The sequence below is a fragment of the Anas platyrhynchos genome, chromosome 14, assembly GCF_047663525.1.
Source record: "Anas platyrhynchos isolate ZD024472 breed Pekin duck chromosome 14, IASCAAS_PekinDuck_T2T, whole genome shotgun sequence".
NCBI classification, from domain to species: domain Eukaryota; kingdom Metazoa; phylum Chordata; class Aves; order Anseriformes; family Anatidae; genus Anas; species Anas platyrhynchos.
Genome location: NC_092600.1, coordinates 18,812,501 through 18,834,370, shown reverse-complemented (window position 1 = coordinate 18,834,370; position 21,870 = coordinate 18,812,501). Strand labels below are relative to the sequence as shown.

Sequence of the window (21,870 nt, the reverse complement as noted above, 5' to 3'; positions counted from 1 at the left end):
GTTTTTAAATGTGTAATTATTTAGGAGAGATGGAGCTTCTGCTATTCCAAGTCCATTTCTGTGACTGGGTATTTCCTTTCTTAAACCAGATATTGCATATACCTTAGTCACAGAGCCAGTCCTGAATTTTTAGTTAGATACACAGCATTATAAGTATAATCAATAAACAGCAATTTAACAAGCCGAACAGAATCCATGAGACTGGTGAGCCAACACTTGTAAATTCCATTTTATTTTCTTTCAGTTCTGTATTTTGCACAGCTAATCAGAGCTGTGCAATAGAGATTGTGTATTGCTCATAATTGATAAAAAGCATCAAATTGGTAATTAAATATTTATCTTGTTAGACATCGATTTAACTATGTAAATACATCTGGGTCAGGTTTCTGCTTTATCAGGAAAATGTGGTCAAGGCTATTATTTTGTGGAAGAGGACATATTTGTACACTTTTATATTTTATCTTAATGCTGTATTGTAATGAATTGAACTGTTGGCAGGCGTGCAGTCCCCAGAGGTCGCATAGCACTCTGAAAAAAATAGGAACCTTGTCTTATATTTCTTTATTAAGTCAAAATATGATGAGACAAGTGCATAAAAAATTTGAAGATATTTCCCCCGTTGGGAAATAGGCCTGGCATTAAAACATGCCCATAGGCAGATTTCCACCATGCTTAGAAGTCTCTGCCAGCCTGACACACTGTTCCAGGGCCCAATACAGGCTGAATACAGCATGTGGCATTGCAGGGAGGTCCTTTCGAAAACTGTTCCCTGTCTAAAGATATTGACCTAGTGAATAAGCACAAGATACCTGTACCCACATTTGGATTTTGGTGGAATTTAAACATACTTTGTTTAAATTTGCAGAGAAAACTATGATGTAAGCTGTAAGTCAGAGAACTCAGCCCACAGTGTCTTAGCTTGTCCTGTGTATCCTTGTTGTTCTCCTGATGGCTTTGGAGGGTATTTATCTCAATATTCTAATTTTTTGAAAAGCTATATGAAATTATTACCTTTCACATTTTTGCTCTCTGACACTCTCTGTAAAAGAGTGAAACATTTAAAGCAGCAGGAAGACACAACAATCAGAAAGGCCTATTTTTATGCTTGCTGCTTCCAAGGAAACCCAGAGCTTCAAGCTAATATCCTTAATATTCTTAAGATATCCTTCATAAATGTTAAGATTTTATTATTAATATAAATATTCTTGTCACCTCTCTGGAAAGAGCACCAGTGAGTAAATTACTTTTTTCTTTTGACATTTAAACTTTCCCTTGTTTTAATAATGCAGAACTACTCATATGAACCACTATTTCACAGTGCCATACCTAGTGTATCATTATTTGAAAAAAGACAAACAAACAAATCCAGAATAAACTCAGTTATTTAACTTTGATGTACCACCATTATGAATACTTACAGATGATCTGTGAGGAGGAGGAGTATTTTTGGTGGTGACTTACAAGTTTAATATTGCTGTCAGGGAATAAAACAGGTAAGGTAACTATGCCTGCATATTACTTATGAAGGATAAGAAATATAAATAACAAACATTTCTCAAATACGCCAGATACTCATGTCTGTTCAGTCATTCATCAAACTATAGCAATTAATGAATGTTTGCTGAAGTTACGCTGAAAAGATTGCTGAAAACAGTCTACCTCTCAGGATGATGTCTTCAAAACGTAGAGATGTAGTACAAGTCCCTCTCTCCCATACCTATTGTGTTCCCCACTTTTTTTCATCCAAATTGGTTAATTGTGTGGCAAATGAGTATTCATAGATGAATTCACATGACTGCATAAATGAGCTCATTCGGTAAGCAGGCTTTTTGGTTCCTTCCTGTTGTGTAGACAACCAAAACCTACCTATGCACGCACACCTTTTCTGAACTGCTAACTCACAACCCCTTAGATCCATTTATTCCCATATCACAGCTGTGAGACAGACCAGAAGACAGGGACAAGCTGAAAGCTTTCTGTGGAACTGGACAATGAGCACGGGCAGGAGGGACAGAGTCCTCTCCTGGGATGTCTGTGAAGAATTCGAGTCAACTTCATTCATGTCTCTTCTCCTATGCCAACCACTTCAGCTCTTGGTAGCACCTCTAGAGACCTGAGAATATCTGAACAGGTGCCTTTCCACTTCCTTTATCCATTCAAACACCACTTTTTCCATCATCTGATATGTAGTTTTTGAAATGACTACACACCCACCCTTGTGACAGCAAAACAACCCATGGCACCTTAACAGTATAGGCAGGGGAGCAGAGAATTCAATGGAAATGACATGTCCAACAAGCAAGCTTGTGGATTCAAGTAATACTTATTATTAAGAGCTAGTTTTGGCCTTGTTTTCTATTCTATGTTCAGTTTTGACCACAGTAAAAAGGAACTTTTCCATGTCTTTAACAAGTGTAGTTGCACCCATTTGAAATGCATTTTCCTAAAATTGTTAGCTGCTGTAGGACCCTTTGGAAAGAGCATGATGGTTAAGCACTGAGAACTGCCAAGCCATGGAAGTAGCAACTGAGAGTGAAGGGCTTGGGTGTTAATGCAAAAAAGGATCTGGAGCACCAGGACTTAGCTTGGTTATTGCTGTTACAGTAACAGGTTAGATCTTTGAGGTTTAATGGGTGGAAAAACAAAACAAACGAAGACTATTCTTATGGAATCAGAATATTTTAAATTCCTATGGACTGAAAGAATCTGAGTTTTTTCTTCAGACTTGTATCTATATAGCTTCAGGTTTAGGCAATCAAGTTCACCTGCTAATCATATAAGTTCACCAACTAATCATATAAATAGAGTTGAAAGCCTCTTTGATGCTTTTTATCTTTTGAGAATGTTTTAAAGCCTTCTTAACATTCCAGTGACAGTAATTCAGCTCTTTTAATCCTGGTTTTCCTAGACTTAGTAATGTCAATTGAGTCACCCCAGCAAAGTGAAATCATGACTGTCCCTGAAGAAAAGGGTTGTTGGAGCCAGAAACCTCTTGATTTCCCAATTGAACAAAGACTCCTGGGGATCATTTATCTTCCTGAAAGCAAGTTTGTCTTTCTGAACATTTGCCATACTGAAAGCATGGCTTGCTCCAAAGTAAACTGAGCTTTAGAAAGGTTAGGTAAGGATAAAAAGGATTAATGCAAGGAACCAGAGAATAAGGGATAATATGGAACCCTATCAGCATTTCCACTAAACCAAATGCATGACAATTGCAAAAGCTCAGATGCTAAAGGCAAGAAATTTTGTTCTAAGGAACAAAATTGAGGGGATATAATACAACAGTACATTTAAGAAAAATATTTGTTTATTTGAGAGAAAGAAAATAATTTGATATTTTAGGAAAAAGTAAATTAACTAAAAACAATGTGTAGTTATTAATATTTGTTATTAATATTATTTAATTTTTATTTTGCTAATATTACATCAATTTTTTTGTTAATGTTATTTAAACTTTATTAATTTTATTTTATTTTATGACAAAATCAGTAAATAGAGTAATCCTTGTTCTTAAAGCATCTCCTACAAGCAACTTAGTACACAAATTTCTGTGATGTCACTAGTATATCTGTGAATATATTTACATAGGTACTGATTACTCTGAGACACAAATAATATTAACACCCAAGGTCTCTTTTTTAATTCTTGTTTGGTAATAAAATCATCATACCTCATCCACTGGTTAACTTTCACAGAAACTGTTGCAATATCTCAAGAGAAAATCACTGTAATGCCACTCTTTGCAACTGATGCCAGATCTAATTATAACAAATCACTGTATAGCTTAGCAGTCAAAAACATATATGTACAATTATTTTAGCATCACAATAAATTACTATTAAGCATTTTTAGTAGTTTTCTTCATAGTGAATAGGTATGTTTCAATTATAGATTTAAACAAACATTTTATTGTGTTATTTGAATAATTAAACTTTAAGCAATCCTGTAATAAATTGGAGGTTTCCCAAGCACTTCAGCCTTTCAGCTATAAAGTCAGGAAGTAATCTTTGTAACCTGTAAATTGGTCAGCATAGCACTGATGCTTGATTTTTTCACCAGTACTTCACTTCCAGACCCTTTTTATGATCAGAAAATATGTTTGTAGTACAATGATTTTCAGATAATTTTTTTCATTTTTTTTTTCCTTTAGTCTCACTTTCCTTATTACCTTCCTGTTCTCTCAGGGAAGAAAAACAAATTCAGGAAGGATGTTTGAAGGTGATAACAGTTTAATGTTCATAATTTGTAGAGTGTAGGAATAGCTCATTTGAAAAAAGTTTGGATTTGCCTGGGGCACATGCATGTCCTAAATAATAAACATATGCTTCAAAGGCTGTTCTTGTGCAGCTAAATCCCTTCAGTTTGCAAGCGCACTTTCTAGCTTCTCAATCTCATAGCATTACATTACATTTTCAGCAACCTATTTATCGAAGTTGCTGTTTTGTTGAGGGAGGTTATCACTATACTTGAATAGATAAAGTTGTAAGTCTGATTGGAAGAAGGATACACAAGACAGTGAAACAGGACTATCAGAGTCAGATGTCAGTAATGGGAGCTAATAATTCTCAAATCCAGCCAAATATCTGACTTAAAAAGCAAATGAAACTAATATAACACCACTAAGTTTAAAGACAATACTAGTAAGCTTCAATTTGTAATTTGGTATGTTAAATAAAAGAGGAGAAACAAAAAGAAAATAAACCAAGGCGTTAAATAAATGTGCAGTAAGTAGAAATAAATAACACTCTCCACAGGACTTTATGATCGTAAGTGTTCTACTTATATTTTTAGATACATATGGTCTGCAATTCCATAGAACAATTTTATAATGTTGACAGCACATTCTCACAGAGGAACATTGTAGCATAGCACTAAGGATGGTTGTAATGTTCGTATATTTGTCATTATCATTTTGTTTAATAAACATTAACCCCCTCATTTGTATTGTTAAAATAAATTCTTACTTGTAAATAGTGTGCTTCAGTATTGCCTTTTTTTAAGCAAGACATAATTGTCCTCATTTTGATGCACGTTACAAAAGCTATAAATATGACACTTATCTCTACAAGCGATACAGTTTATTAAGTAAGCTCTTTGCTACTTTCTCAGACTGCATAATTAAAGCCAAAGAGCTGCAGGATAAAATTTATGTAATAATTCTTTCTTGTATCATGCTCTACATAGGAAAATCTTAAATATTTTTCAAGACATTATGCATAAACCTTTTGTGTGTCTCAGTGTTAATTATCAGGAATGATCATGAAACGAGTTGTCAAATTACTGTTTGTTCTTGTATATAGTTCTAAGAATTGATGGAATGATCAAAAAAATTGACTATTACAAATAATGTGTTCTTGTTGGTTCAATCTCATCACTTCTCTTTTAACCTTGAGAATATGAGCATAAAAAGGAATTAAAGAGTTGTATTTTATTAGTAACAGTCATATAGGGTTGCTTATCTTCTGTGACTGTATGGGTCAAGAAAAAAATATCAAAAAAAAAAAAAAACATCAACAACAAAGTCTTGTACTTTGTAGTGCTCAGAAAATCCTAACGAGTTTACACTTTGCCCATTCAAATTACACATAGAAGTAAGTATTTGACCTTTCTTAATGTCCCTTCTCTAGTTAATCAAAAGACAAAAACATATAGTCAATAAATAATTAGTAACAACTTCCTAGACTATTTTCTACTGTTATCTAGTAACTTTCATTAAAACAAAATAAATCCACATCCTTCCTACCATTTTTGTATTTTACTAAAATGCCCTTTTGTATATCACTGCAGCAAACTACTGTTCTGCTACTAGAAATCATCAAAAAAAGGTAAAAAAATTGTAACTGAAAACACCAACATCTTGGAACTGAATTTCTTAAAAAAATAACATAAATAACTTGGGTAATTTATGAGAACACAATGTCACACTTCAGCTATGTATCTAAGGATCTGTTCTATGAAATGAGTTCTTGTAAAACTGTTACCATTTGTTTTCTTTCTGGAAAAAACAAACAAACAAACAAACAAAAACAACAACAAAAAAAAACTATTATTGAATTTGAAGAAAAGCAAAAATTTTTCTTTTGCCTTTTTTTTTTTTTAAAAACTCAGAATTGTTGAAAACAGTAGCAGTAGGTTTAGCAATAATGCAGAAAAAAAGTCTTTCAAGTATGGGTATAGGATATCTGCAATATCTGTCAATTCGCAGACAGCATGCATCCCTGTTGATGAGAAAAGCAGAGAACTTTCCGGGGAGAATGTATTACTAGCAAATAGCGAAAACTAAGTCAGAGAAGAAAAATAAGTATGAAGAAAAGTGCAAAAGGAAAACATCAACATGCTGGATACTGGAATACAGAAACAGTAAATTTCTGTCAACTTGTGGAATGTTGTATGTGGAGAGCAAATCCCACCAGCGCTCCAGAGGGAAAAGGCATGGTGGTAACCTCCCATCCCCCAGAGAACAGGGCAATTTCTGTGTGGACATAGTCTCAGCAGTCATGGTAGCCTTATTTCAGAGCTTGGTAATGACTAAGACTGTCCCTGAGCTTCCTACCAGCTGGCTGATCTAAGATCACCTGGTCAGTGCATCATTTGAGGTGGTAGTGCCTGTTCTGTGCAGGGGGATGAATCATTGTATCCTCATGATTTAGTTACCACATCTCCTGGAGGTTAAGTTCTGAAACAATTCAGTACAAAAGCGACCACAAGCAGACATTCCCCTGCAGAGTTTGCCAGCTTTAATGTCCACCCCTTCCTCAGTAGGTGGCTCCAGGATAAACCATACCCCTTGGAAATAATGCTTTGCTGATGAGGCTGATAAACTGGGAAGAACTTGTGGAATGTTGTATGTGGAGAGCAAATCCCACCAGCGCTCCAGAGGGAAAAGGCATGGTGGTAACCTCCCATCCCCCAGAGAACAGGGCAATTTCTGTGTGGACATAGTCTCAGCAGTCATGGTAGCCTTATTTCAGAGCTTGGTAATGACTAAGACTGTCCCTGAGCTTCCTACCAGCTGGCTGATCTAAGATCACCTGGTCAGTGCATCATTTGAGGTGGTAGTGCCTGTTCTGTGCAGGGGGATGAATCATTGTATCCTCATGATTTAGTTACCACATCTCCTGGAGGTTAAGTTCTGAAACAATTCAGTACAAAAGCGACCACAAGCAGACATTCCCCTGCAGAGTTTGCCAGCTTTAATGTCCACCCCTTCCTCAGTAGGTGGCTCCAGGATAAACCATACCCCTTGGAAATAATGCTTTGCTGATGAGGCTGATAAACTGGGAAGAAAAAAATCTCAATTTCTTTTTTTCTTTCTGGCCCTACTCTTTCTTATGGTCACCTTCTTAAAAGTTTAAAATGGATTTTTGTTTCACTGTGTGATAGGAGATTTTGTCTAGGAAGAATTAAAAATTAAAAATGAACAGTTCTGTGAGCAGGAGGCTAATTTCTTGCAGATTAGTATCTCATGGCAGAATTCCCTACTGCCTAATGGACATGCAAATCCCAATTTAAGCTTTTTAAGCAGCTGAAGCATTCCTCACAGGTGCTCTCTCAGTTTCTCTAGAGTCTAACCAGACCAAATTCTTGTCTTACCCTTTCTTGGCAGGAGAAATGTATGGAGCAGCTGCAGAAAACAGCATTGTGGCATTATAAGACAGTCTTTCTGATCCCTCTACATGTCTTTTTGACACTTTTCAACTTCTGTCTTGATAGTTACAATTGATCAGTGCATTCAGAATTATAAACAATGAGGTTCTGAGATAATATAGCCTTGATTTCTCTTACAGGAACAAGATAAAAGGCAATATGCATCTCTAAATTTCACCAAAAGCTTAATCAGTACCAGATTTGAAGCTCTAAAAAAAGCCCTACTTGTTATTTGTTTCATTTTTAATTAAATTTCACAAGCCATTGCAATTTCAGGCCCCAGATGGGACTCAAGGTCTATGAGCAAAAATACTGCAATGAGAACATTAGAAATTAAACTGAAATCGGGAAACTACTGGGAGGCTTTTGGAAAACCGAGTTTTCAGCCTAATATTTTTAAATGGAAATCATCTTATGTATAGTTCAGATAAACAATTTGTCTTTGGTGTGTGAATTAAAGAAATAGTAATTTTCTAATAGTCACTGAACAAGTGTATGAAGATCCTCTAGTACACCTGAGGGGGGAACAAAAATAATGCATAGCAAAAGTTCTCAAAATAATATTTGACTCTAGCACCTCTTAAGAGGAGGAAATTCAGCACAAGCTAAAGATTTTTCATGTAGAGAGTCTACACTTCACTAAGTAAGGCAAATAAATTCCAACTTCACTAGCCAAAAACAAAGATAAATATAGGATAATAATTAATTTTCCTATCTGAATGGAGTGTCACAGGTACCACCCAAGCACAAAACTTAAAAGACACTCTATAAAAATAAATTGAAATGAAGTATTAGCCTTTTAGAAAAGGGCAATGAGGGCTAATAATTTTTAATATGGCAGGTCTGTAATTCTTGGGAAAATAAACTTGGGGGATACAAGCTTTGTTTCTTCTTGATATAAATTCTCTTATAGTAAAATTGGAGTCCAAAATCAGTGTTGCTACCTCATGGTAATACAACTAAACAACAAATTTTATCACACCAAGAGCTGCTTTGAGAACTTAGTTTACAGCTGTGTTCATATTTTCAAACATTCACTTTGCTTTGCCTAAAAAGTTATTCACATATTGATGTTAGGATCAAGAAACAGGAAGGAACTTACCTCATATACCAGGTTGCAAAAACTACCATCAGTCATCTTCTTTTGAACTACTACTACTAGAAATAATAAAATGTTTAAGATTAATCTGGCTGGGAACCCTTTGACTTGTAGTTTGGGAACAACACTGCTGTCATTTCCATGGTAAAACTAGTCATTAATATGTATATATATATTGTCACTGTACTGAAGTATTTTAAATGCTCTGTTGGCACCAGCTATTCTTTCTCTCCCACCTGCTGTATGCAGATATGAATGGCAAAGTTGCTGGCGAATGGGGCCGGCAGAGCTGAACCCACAGGGAGCCCCACTGCTGCATACAGCACTGGGGAAGAGAAGTGCTGTATTTGCCGGGTGGGAACGTCAGCTTCTCGAGATAAACTGGGTGGCATTTCCATTTCCAGTCCCCCACCACTGCCAGCCCCACTTTCCAGGAAACTCTTTTCAAAACAAATATTTTCTTGAGTGTAAAGAGTTACTGTTTGCAATTGCATTATTTTGTTCTTGTGGAATCTGAGGCATCGTGTGGCTAAAGCACACCTAGAGTTGAAGCTGGCTGTGTCTGTGAGAGAAAATAAAAAGGTTTTTTTTAGATATGTGAATGGAAAAAGGAGAACTAAAGAATACATAGGGCCTCTCCTTGATAGGGAAGGTCTTCTCACAGACGATGACATAGGCAAAGCAGAGACGCTTAACGCCTTCTTTGCCTCTGTCTTCAATGCCGATGATGGGCTTTGGGACCCAGGGTGCCCTGAGCTGGAGGACCGGGACGGTGGGGATGACAAACTCCCAACCGACCCTGAACGTGTGCGGGATTTGCTACTCCACCTGGATCCCTACAAGTCCATGGGTCCGGATGGGATTCATCCCCGGGTGCTGAAAGAGCTGGCGGATGTCATCGCGGAACCTCTCTCAATTATTTTTCAACGATCCTGGGATTCTGGAGAGGTCCCGGTAGACTGGAAGCTGGCAAATGTTGTGCCGATTTTCAAGAAGGGTCAGAAAGAAGACCCTAGCAATTACAGGCCTGTCAGTCTCACGTCAGTGCCTGGTAAAATCATGGAGAAGATGGTTCTCGAACTTACTGAGGCGCACCTGGGGGACAAAGCAGTCATTGGTCCCAGCCAGCATGGGTTTGTGAAGGGTAGGTCCTGCCTAACTAACCTGATTTCCTTTTATGATAAGATCACCCGTATGGTGGACCAAGGGAAACCAGCTGATGTGATTTTTTTGGACTTCAGCAAGGCTTTTGACACGGTCTCCCATAGGATCCTACTGGACAAAATGTCCACCATACAGCTAAATAAAAACATCATACGATGGGTGAGCAATTGGCTAACGGGCAGGGCCCAAAGGGTTATGGTGAATGGCGCTGCGTCAGGCTGGCGGGCGGTCACTAGTGGGGTCCCTCAAGGCTCCATTTTAGGGCCAGTACTTTTCAATATTTTTATAAACGATCTGGATGTAGGAATAGAAGGTATTTTGAGCAAGTTTGCCGATGACACCAAACTTGGAGGAGTTGTGGACTCTGTTGAGGGTGGAAAGGCCTTGCAGAGGGATCTGGATAGGGTGGAGAGCTGGGCGATCACCAACCGCATGAAGTTCAATAAGAGCAAGTGCCGGGTCCTGCACCTGGGACGGGGAAACCCTGGCTGCACGTACAGACTGGGCGATGAGACGCTGGAGAGCAGCCTAGAAGAGAGGGATCTGGGGGTCGTGGTAGACAGCAAGTTGAATATGAGCCAGCAGTGTGCCCTGGCAGCCAGGAGGGCCAACCGTATCCTGGGGTGCATCAAGCACGGCATCGCTAGTAGGTCGAGGGAGGTGATTGTCCCGCTCTACTCTGCGCTGGTGCGACCTCACCTCGAGTACTGTGTGCAGTTCTGGGCACCACAGTATAAAAAGGACATGAAACTGTTGGAGAGTGTCCAGAGGAGGGCTACGAAGATGGTGAAAGGCCTGGAGGGGAAGACGTACGAGGAACGGCTGAGGGCACTGGGCCTGTTCAGCCTGGAGAACAGGAGGCTGAGGGGAGACCTCATCGCAGTCTACAACTTCTTCGTAAGGGGGTGTCGAGAGGCAGGACACCTTTTCTCCATTAACACTAGCGACAGGACCCGCGGGAACGGGGTTAAGCTGAAGCAGGGGAAGTTTAGGCTTGACATCAGGAGGAAGTTCTTCACAGAGAGAGTGGTTGCACACTGGAACAGGCTCCCCAGGGAAGTGGTCACTGCACCGAGCCTGACTGAATTTAAGAAGAGATTGGACTGTGCGCTTAGTCACATGGTCTGAACTTTTGGGTAGACCTGTGCGGTGTCAAGAGTTGGACTTGATGATCCTTAAGGGTCCCTTCCAACTCAGGATATTCTATGATTCTATGATTCTATGAACTTTGCCTCATGGAGAATCTCTATAATGAGAGATATCAACAACCAGTGTATCAATTCTGCATCCAGCCTCACATCTCAACTCTTTATCTTTTATGATAGCAGCCTTCATAGAAAGATAAATGCAAAAACCATTAGGTAGTTATTTTGGCCATATTAACTTTTTTTGGTGCCTAGCTCCTGTCACGGCCTTTGCTTTGTTTGTATGGAGCTACAAACACAGCAGATGTTTATAGAATCATAGAATAGAATCATAGAATCATTAAGGTTGGAAAAGACCTTCAAGGTCATCCAACCATCACCCTACCACCAAAATCACCCACTAAACCATGTCCCTAAGCACCAGGTCCAACCTTTCCTTGAACACCCCCAGGGGCGATGATGTCATCACTTCACTGGGCAACCCATTCCAATGCCTGACTGCTCTTTCTGTTCCTCTAAAAACCAGTCTAGGAGACCTTACAGAAAGCTAGTTTCCAGCACCTTCATCACTTATGCATAGGGTATGGTCCAGGCTACAGGACAACTCTCAGTCCCTAGTTCCCACACCTCAGTCCTGGGGCACTCCAAATGCATCGTTCTTTGTATGCCACACAGTGTTTTAGATCCAATATTGCCAGGTCATTTTTTAAAGCTTTGCGGGACATAACATTTTAAAACTTTCCTCTTTCAACGTTTGAAAAAGACATAACCCATGGGATTCACAGTGTTATAACCCCACATTTTTGAAAAAGATTAAGAGGTTGCACTTCATGGCCTGAAAACATACAACATAATGGTATTCACACTGTGATGTGGAATGGAATCCCAGAGGAACCTGTTTTGTAGTAGCTGTGAACACTATCCTGAATATATCTATTTGAGAAATAAATGGATCCTCAAAGGTTTCCTCTTGAAAAGGGTGAGTCATTTAAATACCTTGTAGGATTTGGACTAGGGTGATTACACACACCTAGAAGCTCTGCCTTTATTCCTGCAAAGCTGGTAACTGAAATTTCAAGATGGTATCTGTAGTCTCTAAAGATTTTTTTATTTTTATTTTTTTACATTCTAAGCTTGATCTGTTTGACTTCAAATGGCAATACTAGTTATAAATTATTCATGTTTCATAGCTATTTTTTCTGAGGCATGATCTTCAAACTAAACATTCTCTTCATCCCTATTCTCTTCAGGCCTGTTGCATGCAGATCTGTGGCCTTACTCTTGCACTTGGTATTAAGGGTAATTTTAGATCATCTTACCATTTCCCTTTTTTCATAGTTTGTCTCTATCTCTAACACCAACTTTTTTAAACTCTACACTTATTTACTATTTTAACCATAACCTAGTTCCTTCTGCTTCAGTGCCTTCATTTCTTTTTCTCTGATTTTAAAATACTTTTTTTTTTTTTTTTTTTTTCATTCTGATAGCTGGAGAGATTCTGGGTTTGACAGTTTTTTTTGTTTGTTTGTTTGTTTTTTTGTGTTTTTTTTTTTTTTTTTCCTCCAAAGATTTTGCTTTCTGCTTAATGCCAATAATTTCCCCCTAAAAAGCTCAATAAGTTAAAAATACACCCAAACACATTTGCCATAGCCTTTCTTAGCATATAAATAAATGTTCTGTTAGAGCTAGTTGTTTCTATTCCATGTCCCCACCAATCACACCTTGGACTAATTTGCAACACCTCCTTTTGTCAGTGTATGTTTCTGCTGTGACATTAGCTGTGATTGTGAACAAGATTAATTTCCACATTGCTGAAGGTTTGCACTCGGTTTCTGTGAGACAAAACACTCAAGAAACTAGAAACAATTTGGAATCTGCTTGCAGAACAGGCATTGTGCTCAGGCAAATTGATAGCAGGAGAATGACAATGCTTCTGTTTACCTCTCAAACATTAGTCCCCAATCGCATTTTCTAGAGGATTGTCTCAAATAGGAACACAAGGGCATTTGTGATATTTTTACTTAAGAATTGTTCTAAGTAGTTATAAAAAATGCAATTCAGAATGTCTTATTTTAATAGTTATATAACTCTGAAGTAACAAATAGCCAAATTACTTGGAGTAATCTCTTGCAGCAATATAATGGATTTATATACTTAAGAATATGAAATAAAACATCTCAAATTCTTCCGCATTTCTCACTCGAAAAAATGGTTTTCAGGGGTAAATGGTTTACTTGGATGCTCTAAGTGATGCTATAAGGAAGTTAAGATGTTTACAAAAAGTTCACAATAAAAAAGTTACTCTCAAACAACAAGTAAACCTAAATAACCTAACAAGTAAACCTAAATAAAGATCCATATTCTTCTCATAAAAATCATTGTGAATCTGAGTAGGATTTTAAGAAATCAAGGATATAACAGAAATAAACAATATTTTCTAATTTGTAATGAACATAACTTAATAAGTCTAGAGTTCTAAATCCAAGTAGTCACCAAATATTTTGAGACAGTTGCATACCTTCCTGAAACATGTACATTAGGGGGAGTAACCTGCCCCAGTATAGCACATTTGCATATAAGGATGCACAAAATTACAGCTTGTGGGAGAGAACCTACTTGTGTGAGACAGCACTTACTCAGAAAGTAGATAGGCAACAGGTCTATATTCCCTGAGACAGAGTGCGCTATTATTCCCATTTTCCCATTCCCAGACCATGTAAGATAAAGAAGAATGTATTGATTTTCCGAGCAATGTATATCTCTGTAGTAGCCAAAGGAAGCATATTTTTCATGATTCCTATGCTTCAGCTTAGGTAATGGATTTCTTTCAAGTCTCACCTGTTCTCTCAGTCAGAAGGTGCTCTCTAACCAATCCAGTGTTTACTTTGTTATGAAGTCTTATGAGCCATATTCTGGATGGGAGCTCTGAAGCAAGCTGAAATACATATATGCAGATATGCCTATATTGGCATATATTATATATCCTCTTCAGAATGACCACTCTCAGAGTATAGACTAACCATTGGCCAATTTTAATTTCTAATTTTATTTGTACAAGTTAAATGCAACCAAACTCAATTTACTTGTAAGAGTTAAATGTAACTTTGCTTCCTTGGAGGGAGAAAGCCAAATACACTTTTGTGCGACTTTAAAAAAGACTCAAAAATAATCTATATGGAACCTATCACTACCATCACTGGGGGAGTGACTCAAAACTGAAGTAGCTCTGTAGGTTGTACGCATAGCTGGGAAGCTTCCTTGTACTGGACAGTCTAAGAAATGTGTTTCTTACAGTCACCTGTTTCTGAGGGTCATTCTACCAGTGTCCACGTCTCAAAAATATAGTAATTCTTTTCACAGACAATAACGTGGCACTGGAAAGAAACATGAAAGAAAAATTACCTAGCCCACAAATGAGTAGTACCAATACTGGGAACCCTGACAATAATCACATTTGGCTGCAGACTGAGAAAGATGTCATGCAGCATAAGCAGTAAGAGCTCAAAGTTTGCTTTCCTGGAATGCAAATAGACCATACACTACTGCATATGGGCAGTAAGAGCAATATTATACCATAGCACACCATTATTATAATTCTTAAAACATTGATGAGTTGATTTCACAACTAGCTACCAAAAACCCACAAACTCATTCTCACTTCTTCCATTCCCCTTACATACACAGGCATGCCCAGGATAAACTGGACAAACCTTTGAACAGGGGGAGCTTGGGCTAACTTTCTGCTGATGATCAGTCTGCATAAAGCATACTGTTCATACTGTGGCTAATGCTAAAAAGCCTATGCTGGGATTGACAATTTACTTTTCTGTTTTTTTTTTTTTTGTTTGTTTGTTTGTTTGTTTTGTTTTGTTTTTGTTTGGTTGGTTGGTTTTGTTTTTGTTTTGTTTTTATATAACAAGGAAACAGATTCAGCTACTTCTTGTTAAAGCAAATGAATACTAAGATATGCACTGGAATTCCTACACACTCATACTAGAAAATCTTCAACAATAAGTTAGCATTAGAACACAGTATAACAAGGTCTGTGAACATCCTCTCTTCCTGCCTTTATTGGAATATGAGGGTAAATAACAGTTACTGAGGAATTTAATATGCCAACAAGTAGAAGTGGAAGCTGATGGAGAGGACTACATGCAGAACGCTGCAAGTTTTTCAACATTGAATCTCTAAGATAAAACCACATGTTTGTAAGCAATATAGTTATCTTTTTGCTATATACATATATATATTATGTCAATATTCAACAGAGGAAAAAAATAGAAGTTTAAAGTGAGAAATTCTAATACAAAATTTTAATTACTTAAATTTTAATTAACCTCCAAATGTATGATTTGGTTACCATTCACCTATAGGAGTACTGCGTAAGAATCAGAAATTTCAGGAAGTTCAGAATTACCATAGTCATTGCAGATGTCACATTATTTAGTGGTTACTCAGACCTTGAATATGGTCAAGACAAGGTTCAGGGATTGAGTCCTAGATGACAATGCAATAATTTAAATACCATGCATCATCTTTAATATTCTTATTTCTTGCAAGAACTAGTATATGAGGGTCTATATTCTTTTCCAAAATTCTGTTACATGAATTTTCATTATCATCTGTAGATGCTACCTTGCTTTCATGTTGTACAAATACCTTTTTTAAAACATTTCAACTTGATCTTTTTGGCAGCTCTGAAATGAACATGGCAAAACTGAAAAGTTTGATTTTTTCTTTCTATGATAAAAAAAAACAAACAAACAGGAAAATGAAGAAAGTATCAGACCTATCCTAATAATATTAATTGACTGGCTTGTATTTTAAATGCCAGAATTTCTGATTTTATTTCATTTTGTGTCTTTGCATGACCCTATGCATACTGATACCTTTATTGTCACCAGAAAGACAAGAATAATATGTATATATATATATATTAATAATTTATTTGGGGTATAAAAGCACAGAAAAATGATCATATAATAGGCATAAATAGAAAAAAAATATAAATCATATATCATGCAATGACATCAAATAATAATTTTTCTCCCTCAGCCACTCCCATTAAATATTTTCACTTAAGTTTAGAGCAGAATCTGTCAGATGTTGAAGTACATAGTGCACAAATGTTCCAAAACCTCCTTGACAGGAAAGATGAGCTGGGAGAAGATAAATAGTTGTCCTACAGCCCTACAGCTGTTCATGGAAAGACTTGAGACTAGACCTAAGATATCTTGCCTAATGCTTCAGTGTCCTAACCAATAATCCACCCTGCTTCCTTGAGATATTTTTGGGCTATGTTGTCTTTCAATAAGACAATTTATTTTCTAATATGTATTGGTGTTGGCTTCTTGTGCTCAAAGTCTTTTATTACTGAGCTACCCTAGCTCTCTGAAGCCCCTGACATTTGGTAGCTGATCACACTGAGCTCTGAAGAAAGTTGCTTTTGATCTGGGCTACTTTTGCTCCTTGATGTTGTGCCTTGCGGTATTTCACACCCGGGTGAATTTTAGTCTTTTCTTGGTTACGTAGAGTTGTTTCCTGGGGGGTTAAAACTAAATATGTGCTGATGGAACCTTCTAAAATATTTAAAGAAAGCCAAAAATAAATGAAATTAAGATCCTAAAATAAATACAGTGCTGAAAGTTGAGCAGTAAAGCATGTTGTTTTCCTCCCAGCATCCCTTGGGCTCTTTGTTTATCGTACTGTCTTTCTAGTGATCTGCCTGTGCATTCAGTGGAAGCAGGATGCTGGTTTTCAAGTGGCACTTTCTTTTATAAATATTTCTTTCGCTGCGGGAGGGTTAAGACAGAACGAATCTGTGAAAACCATAGCTTCCCTGCTGAACTTTGCCTCCATGCAGTCATGCCTTTTCTCCTCTGGAGAGGAAGTAGAAGAAAACATCAAGTTTTATTGCAGCCTCGGGTTATGTAATACTGTCTCTTGGCTCTGAAAATAACTGGAAACATTAAGACCAAAGATTAAATGTACAGTATCCTCAAATTCCTCTTGTATTCTCTCAGAACAAAAGGCCTTCAGAGGAATTCCACGATGACCTTTGCCCCACAAGACAATTTAGAAAGATGTAAAAGCAAATCCAAGCAGCGTTGTTATATGAGCTGCATTAGTCCTGTGCAGTCACTTCAGCAACCAGGACATGCACAAATCTTTTGAAATACTGATAATTTCAGGGAGTTTGCTAACTCATCTGTAAGTATGTTATTTAGACTAGACATAATAAATCATTTTTCTTCTTCTATTGTGGAGTTCATTGAATGTATTATATCTAATTTTCAACCACTTCTGAAAGACTTTCAGGAAGTCTGCAGTAGGCACATAAGTGGCATGATGGCACGTAGGTCTTTCTGTTGAAACTGGAGTGGTTCTGTCCATAGATTCATCCTTTGACCACAACAGATCTCCAAAGTCTAACGTAAGCTGAGCTGAGACGTCACTATGACAGGAATTAGCTCACCTAAGATCTGACTCCCTTTGGAATCTCTCTGTCTCTCTTGACTGACCATTCACTTCTAACTTTGTTCTCACAGGTACTTAATGTTAGCAATTGTTAAAGCCTAAATAATCTAGGCATCAAAGCTCCATTTTCTTGAACTTCATTCCTACTTTTTTTTTTTTTTTTAAACATCTGACATGATTCTTATTATCACTGGAGTTTCCCACACTCCATTTTCACACAAATCCTTCACACAGTTGTCTAGAAAGTCCCAATATAGACCCATGGCAGAGTATAGACATTGTGCGTTACCACCAATGTTAAAAAACAACAACAAAAAAGCATCCTGTACTTTTTTCCTTGATAAAAACTGCTGAAACTTTTAACATTAAATGTACATAGCTTTGACAATTCTTATTTCAAGCAGTTTCATAATCCTGATAGTGTGACTGATCTGAATACCAGGTCTGTGGTGTACTTCATGCGTAGAAGAATGGAAACAAACTAGATATCTCCTGTATTATTGGTTTTGTTTTTTGAAGGGGACAGCCTTTACTTGGCTGTTCAGAAAAAAAACAGACATTCAAAAGATCCAGGGACACAGGATGCCAGCACAGAACAGAATCCCAACTGGTTGTGGTACCTGGAAATTCTCGCTCTTTGCTTTTTCATTTTCCCTGAGATTTCTGTGAGCCTCACATTTCCTCATCTATCTGATCCTGTTTTGTACCACAATAAATCAAATAGGTTATTCAGAAACCTAACTACTTCTAACTGCTGAGAGATGGGTTGCTGGGATGATGCTTCCTAGGGAAGAAGGGAGCAGGAAAAGGAGCAGAAAGTTCTTTAATTTGCAGATTATTTACACACTGGAGCATAATGTCTCCTTCACAGCAGCTGCAACCTATTACATCATGCTGCTGCCACATCTAAACACTAATCCAGCACACTAAAAATCTTCCTGTGTTTGATAATGTCAGTGTAGTAGTTTAGCTGTCTTCAAAGACAAACAAAAAGGATCGTTTTTTTGTAATTACGTCAACTAGGAAAAAAAAATAAAAATAGGCTTAGTTCATTTTTCTTTCAGATTTGAACTATTCACAGAGAGAGCCTTAGAAACATATACACTTAAGTTTACCTTCAGTCCCTCAAGACATTTCCACATATTGATATTTTTCAGCTATAAAAATATCTTAGGGTGAGGCTTATCTCTGTGAATTCAAAGGGAAGGTAGGATCAACAATAAAAGATTTTAATTACTGTCTAGCATCATTACATTCTTTCCTCCTATAATTAGAAACTAATGAGAAGTGGAACACATTCTGTCAAATAAACTGAGAAAACAGCACTTCAAGTGGAATGAGTGGCCAAGGACCAAAAAAAAATCAGAACTACTGGGCAGAAAGTCATGTCATACACAAATAAATTTCATTTGCTTTGATAGCTATAATGATTCATCTCATTTTACAGGAGTTTCATCAGCTGGGGTTGCCATTTCGCACAAATGCAAACTAATTTCAGCTCCCTTTCCCCCTGGTCCTAGAGGAAATCAAGGTGTTTGATGTCAGATGCATTCACAGACATACAAGTTACTCTTTAAAAACAGAGAAAAAAAAGTAGATATCCTGTCCTCCATCCTACTGTTCAATGTTGTTAGGATCTATCCTTTGGAATATAAATTGAAAACCAGGCTTGCAGCTATCTGAATCCCAGAGATAATCTTATATAAATGGACTACAGTACAAGCTTTGTGAAAGTCTTAATGTTGTTTTACCCCATTACATAATCAAGCTATAATCGTAGCTTAGAAATGGATATTTAGAATTGGGATGGAAGTCACTTAGTACAGCTGCCGTGTTGGATCAGTGATGACCATGAATTGCCTTGTCCTTTACATAACACCCAGGCAGAGCAAGCGCCAGCAGTCAGGTAGAGAATGAGACTGCTTCTGAGTTCTTCAAGACTACTGCAAGCAAATAGACACAATGCCATGACAGATTTTCTTTCTTTCTTTCTTTGCCCCAAAGGCTAAATATTCACCGTATTTTATTTCACATCATGACTTCCTATGACACAATACTGGCATTTCACTATTAAACCTCAGAGGGAAAGAGAATGTTTTGAAAAGAGACTTAATTATTTTCTGAAGCGTATGCATTTATGCAGTCCAAAAATGAGTCAATGAAAGGACAAAAACTGAATTAAAGTAACAATGAAAAAGGTACCTGGCAAAGGATGAGATAATGAGAAGGTGTTATGGTCAGGTATCTAGGGTACAGTATCTGATTGTGCCTTTTCCCCAGAGTCTCTTCTTTCTGGCTGTGGACACTGATAAAACTTATAAATATCAGCTTACAGTCAGCACTGTGATTAAATGTGTCTTATCTTAATGAAAATTCACTTATGCGACACTGTGATCAAAGACTTTGACCAAATGATTTTACTATGACATATGTAAAAACATACCTCAAGGAGAAACTAATGTCAGCATCTCCTCATGTGAAAAATGACCAATTTTAGAAGTTCTATTTCATTAGTACTGAACTAGGCAGACCTTAGAACATCCTGATCCAGTGGAAAGAAAAAAAACAAAACATCAAAATGTATCATTTTATATGTTATACAAGAGAGTCATTTGTGTAGGTTAAATCTGAATACTCATAGAAAATTATGTATTCAGAAAGGAATATTATGTTTTCCTTATATCACAGTAACAGTGCAAGACGTATAATTGAACTGCAGTTTCAGGCTGACTTGCTACCCTCAACCAAAACAAAAATGCCAGAAAGTATTCCAAACACAGGCTCTGTGGAGGCAAGAAAGGAGATGAGGACAAAAGCCCAGTGAATTTGCATCAGAATGCGTACACCAATCTTAAACTATTTACATGATTTTTCATCCAAGATTAGAGCTCTGTACAGCCCACAGTCTGTCATGGGTTTGAATATTGATCTTTCAAATACAATATGAGTGACCTTCCCTCCTTGTGTTTTTTTTTTGTTTGTTTGTTTGTTTTTTGTTTTTTTTACTGAGATTGATCTTACCTGGAATGCTGCTGGCAACAAGTTTATAACTACAGCTCCTAGCTTAAAGGAGGTATATATAGAACTGTTACTTTTTAAATGATATTTCCATGTACCATGACTATAAACAAGAAAACATGTATTTTCCATTAAACTATGTTTTATCTGTTCTTTCTTAAACAAACAAAACCAAACAAAAACAGTGTTAGCTGTTAGCTCCACCAAACAGAAAATGAGACCTTTGACCATGTTAACAGAGAGAGAGAGAGAGAACAGTGATGTTTCTATTAGTTATTTATGAGCAAAACAAAATAAATTCTGCTGCCATGGTTGTTCTTCATTAACAATTTATGCAGTTTAAACTCATTATGTGTAGCACAAAGGTGATATTACTTAGCTAATATTTCTATCATACAAGAATTACTTATATTCTTGTAAGTGCTCCCGTATTAATATAGCCATAGAAGTCAGGCCATTCGAGTGGCCACATAAATCAATAAGAGGAATAATCAGAAAATTTTAAGATTCAGTTTTCCACTGGCAGACTTACAATCGTTGCTCATTTCCATTCTGAGGTGACAGTGCCCTCCTGTGGCACGATTTTTTTTGTTTGCATTTTTCCTATATATAGTCCATCCAGAAAGATGAACTAAAAAGGGTTTTCCATATATAACAAGTCATGTATTTATGTACTTATTTATATAAGTTAACTGAGAAAAGGTTGCATTTCTATCTATATTTTCATATGGTTTCCCAAACAATTTTTTTTTTTTTTTTACAGGTTCTTGCTCTTTTCTATTTGGTTTCTATTTAAATTAAGAAGAGAAAAAAAAAAAAAAAAAGGAATCTGGACAGCTGGTAGAAGTCTGGGTCTGTATGCACCATGTGGCTGCTATTGGCTGCACAAACAAAATTGTGCCTGTTACTTACTACATAAACAGTGACTTATGTTAAGTCCCAGTTGCCAGTAATTTGATCAGACCTTAAAGAACAAATTATGGTCTATATGAAAAAATTATGAGAAATTTTGGCTCATAATACCACTGCCTTTTCTGTCTTTTTTTTATTAAAAAAAAAAAAAAAATGGTTTCAAAATGCACCTAGAAGAGGAAGAGTTCAAATTTTTAAGAGACATTATACTTGGTAGCATTTTTTCTCCGCAGATTTTTACATTTCAAGCAAGGATGAAATGTGCTAAATTACAAGTATTATTAGAATTACTAAAACACAGTTATATTTTCATAAAATTATATGCAGGCAAAAATATTCAATGTAGTCAAATACTCCAGGAAACTCATTTTCAGACCCTGGGATAGAATACCTCCAGCTTTTGTGGGA

At 36.9% G+C, this 21,870-nt stretch overlaps 1 protein-coding gene across 2 annotated transcripts in view; it reads left to right on the top strand.

Annotated features, from left to right (window-relative positions):
• Window positions 1-21,870, top strand: part of GABRG2 (gamma-aminobutyric acid type A receptor subunit gamma2) — an 80,422-nt gene that overhangs the window by 44,710 nt on the left and 13,842 nt on the right. The gene's annotated exons all lie outside the window — the stretch shown is intronic.